Genomic DNA, 4,421 nt, shown 5'->3' with positions numbered 1-4,421 from the left:
TCATGTTAAGGTAAACATTACCATAGTAAATTCCTTAAAACGTAACATGCCAATTCTGGACCTGGAGAGTTTAGTTCCAAACGGAATGTAAAGCAAGTGCTAAATGAAATGCAATTTTTCAAGAATCTTAGAGCCAGCTGTATACTCTGTGGAAGACTGGATCACCAGGACAGGAAGTGGGCACTCTAGCTCTTTCTTAATTTGGACATCCCTTAGCAAAAACTTTTAAATAGAGAAGGCATGATCTCACCTCCAGCAACTGGTTGAAGTCAAAGTGGGCTTGTCTGGGAATTGAACCCAGGACCTCTCACACCCAAAGCAAGAATCATACCCCTAGACCAACAAGCCATCATTAAACTCAGTATAGCCCTTTTTTTGACTGGGCAATGTTAAGAAACAGAATTGAGGTGGTCTTTCAGTTCTTTTACTCTTTCATGAAGCGACACTAACATATGGTGCAAGACACCTGTGGATCCAAAGTAAGTATAAAGAGCTCGTTCCCGATTTGAACCTGGAATCCGTCGCACCCTAAGCAAGAATCATACGCCTAGACCAACAAGCCCATTGCATTTGTTTACCTTTGGATTTTTGTCTCATGTCCACATTTGGACACCTTCTGCTCATTTGGCATTCTTGACTTATTACAATTTTCATTTTATTAATTTAGAGTTCTTTTGATGACTGATGACTTTGCAACATTGCAAGGTACATACTTGACAGGTATTATTCCTTGTCATTGATCTACCACTAGAAACAATTCAAAACATGTTTGCAAGATAATTAATTTGATTTGTGAGAATGGGTCAGTGTATGAAAATGATGCAACAACATGCCGGCATGTCATTGAAGGCTGAGGGAATGCAAGCCATCTGCTCTTTGTGACCTTCCACATGCTTAGTTACCTTAGGCATTCTTGAGAGACCTTAACATCAAAGGTAAGGTCATTTCAGCCCTTTGCTATGTTTTTGGCTCTACTGTTGTTCCACCACAGCTGACTTTCCTACTTCACACAAATGGTACTAAAAAATGTGTCGGTAAAGGGTACGGAAGCACAACCCAGTTCTGTTCCCGTAGTTCTTCCACCCTACAAAGTCTAGTTGCAAGTCTAATCTAATGTGAATGTTACAGCATAGCCACTGCATTGACAGCATATTTTAAATAGCCTGTAAAAAAAAAAAACCTAAATCTTGCACACTAATACTTTCAGGTAGCAACAACAAACTTGCTGGCTATAATATTGGCCGTGACCAGATGGAGCATTCGGTGTTTTGTGTTGCCAATGATTCAGCAAAACACACGTTTTAAAAACCACTCAGGAAGCCCGCATGCCAACCCTTTAACATAACTCCACCAAGCTCGCTGGCTATAAACTAGACCTTGGTCAGAGAGAGCTCACTGATGTTCTTAGCCTGTGAAAAACACATTGGCAATGACATGGCAAAATTAACTTTTAAGAAAACCAACAATGTATGTGCAGCAATGATTAAAAATCACTGACGGAGCCCTTTAAATAGCTCTTTGAGTTACCACAGTCATTAGATGCTTCCAGTTAGACCACATAAAAAATGATTGAACAAAGAAAATCGCTACTGTAAACATTGACATATATAACAAACAGCAGAAAATCACACATTCTAATAACTTTGATCTGATATCGCATAGGTTTGTAGAGAATAGTCCCACTTGTAATATTATAAACCTTGGGCATTCCAAACAGTAAAAAAATTACAAATCATGCAACCCTGAAAAAATGTTAACCAAATTTAAACTTACAACAATGCAGTAGAAAAAAAAGATTATTTAACAAGGAGATTTTCACCAAAGAAGAAGCCATTCTTACTTCCTAGTGTGCTTCTTTTGAATATGTAGAACACAGATTACCTAAAACAATGTCACAGTGTTAAAAATGATAAAGTTGTGAAATGCCTGCAAAATGGGTTCAGCGCAACCTGCTGGTCAGAAAGTCTCCAGCCCCTTATATAGAGCAGAGCGAGTCATAGCTGCTTTGGGTAGGTTAATATCCAAGTCATATCCCAAGATTTGTCTCATTATTTATTATGTTGAGTCTCACCTTTTGTGGTGGATTTCACCAATTATTTCTAACGTGGATACATTAGTATATCATTATAAGCAATCTGAGATGTGAAGATAAGTGAATCACACATGCAGAATTTCTAACAATAACCTGTTTTGTATAGGCTGGCTAGCTGACCATTCAGTGAAATTAAATGTGGTTGCTGAACTTGTTGCAGGTGGGTCAATTTAATTTGACTTAATTGTGTTTCATTTTTAACTCAGCCACTTGCCATGATGCATAAATTAATCTGAGAATAATTTGTTCTAGCTGCAAGATAGTGCTGACTTATCCTAGCTATACTTTATATTTAGCTTGAAATAATTGAGGTTCATCGCTAGAGGGTGCTGTTATTTATATATTTTTTTGGATTATTGATCAGGTAAAAACTAAAATGGATGAGGTGGACCTTTTCTATGTATCATATGGAATTTGAGTATATGAGTGAATGCTACTATGTAAATGTATAAGAATATGTAGATAAGATTATTATGAGATCATCATTTATAATCAAACACACAACTACCCTATACGATTGTATTAAACAGCTACATGCAAAATCATCCTGGCTGATGAGGTTTTTCCACAATAATGGCTATTAGAATTGTCTCAAAAAATGTTGTTTCTGTAACAGATAGACTGAGTCAAGGATGCACGTGACAAGCCATTTTTCTGTTATCCAAAAACAATCAGAAAACATGGGTTCATGTACATTACCTTACTGATGTATATTTTAAAAGTATTCCAATGCACAGAATAAAATTTTAGTAAATGATAAATATATTTGACCAATGGATGTGTACTAGAAAATAAGAATCGTGACAAAACAAACCGAAAGGTTATCGGCGCATGTATTTCATTTGAGGTGGTGTTGTATTCAGGACATGGAGTGAGTCTGATTCTGAGGAGGAGTGAAACTCTGTAGCCCAGGTAGTTGTTCCAGCATCATACCAAATACACATATTATCACTAGCCCATGACCATCCCCTGTCTGGACACCTAGGTATCAGAAAAATGACAAAACAACAAATTCTACAACATTTCTTTTGGCCATCGATTAGGAGTGATGTTGGACACTGCCGTTCATGCCTTACATGGCCGGAAAACCAAATCAGGTCATTCTGTCTGTTCCTCTGTGCCCCATTCCAGCAGTTGGTGAGCCCTTTGAAAAGGTGTTGGTTGATTGTGTGGGCCCTTTGCCAAAGACCCGTTCTGGGCATTGCTACCTATTGACTATAATGTGTGCTGCCACCACGTAACCTGAGGCAATTCCCCTTCGATAACTAAAATTGAAGAGCTGTTATTAAATTCTGCACTACCTTTGGATTGCCCAAAGTTATACAATCTGACCAAGGCATGAACTTTATGTCACATCTGTTCTCAAAGGTGACAATTGAACTTGGTATACAGCACCAATTCTCCAGTGGGGAGATCTTGCACTCCCACACCCTTTCCTGAATGATCTACCTGCCACATAGCAGTGTCTTGTTTCATGTAGTGCAGAAAGCACATCCTTCTTACCTCCGTGATATCATGGGCATATAAAAACTCTAATCACATCAGATTTAAAATCTTGATGCTGCCCTACAAAGCCAAAAATGGTCCAGGCCTTGATACATTGAGTCAGTAGTCAAAGCCCGATTCATACCTCAGGTGCTTCGAGCCTCAAGTATGGCTCGGCTTGAAATTCCATGCTCCAAGTCTCATGGAAGACAAGCACTGAGACTCACAGATGGTGAAATGAGCTTCCACTTGCTCTCCTGACAGCAGAGCTCTTGCAGTCTTCAAACACAGACTAAAGACCCATCTATTCATGGAATCTGACAAATGACCCTGCTCCTATATTGACTAACTAAATTAGCACTTATTGTAGGGTAGTATTTATTACACTGATGTTGTCTAACAAACTTTAGTCCTTATGCATTTTGTACTTCTAGGTAACGGCAGTGATCCTTTTATTTCTACAGTATTCTAGATCAGTGGTATATTGGACTCTAAACTACTGTAATGGCTAGGGTGTATTCTATGAGTAAATGACAAAGCCCTTTTGTAAGTCACACTGGATAAAAGTGTCTGCTAAATGCCTTAAATGTAAATGTAATTGGAACAAATACATCTCAAGAATTGACACTGTAGTCCCGAGACAAGTCAAGAGAGAAAATGTACAATCCAAAGTCAAGATGGACAGTTACCAAGCACTACCCTTCACATAATTGTCAAGTCACAATATTTAATGTCATTACAATATTTGACACCAGCAAAGCATTTGATGTAGTTTATGAAATTGACAAAATTTTTCCATGCTCTTCAGTCTTGGCCTTGATGGTATGCATGTTTTGTCATGTCT

At 38.2% G+C, this 4,421-nt stretch overlaps 1 non-coding gene across 1 annotated transcript; it reads right to left on the bottom strand.

Annotated features, from left to right (window-relative positions):
• Positions 1–276: 276 nt before the first annotated feature.
• trnap-ugg (transfer RNA proline (anticodon UGG)) lies at positions 277–348 on the bottom strand. Its single transcript has one exon. It is a non-coding gene; the product is annotated as a tRNA-Pro (tRNA).
• Positions 349–4,421: the final 4,073 nt, after the last annotated feature.

The sequence above is a fragment of the Electrophorus electricus genome, chromosome 15 (assembly GCF_041902795.1).
Source record: "Electrophorus electricus isolate QZ-2024a chromosome 15, ASM4190279v1, whole genome shotgun sequence".
Taxonomy (NCBI): Eukaryota; Metazoa; Chordata; class Actinopteri; order Gymnotiformes; family Gymnotidae; genus Electrophorus; species Electrophorus electricus.
The sequence above is the reverse complement of the archived record's forward strand: the minus strand, read 5'-3'. Positions and strand labels throughout refer to the sequence as shown.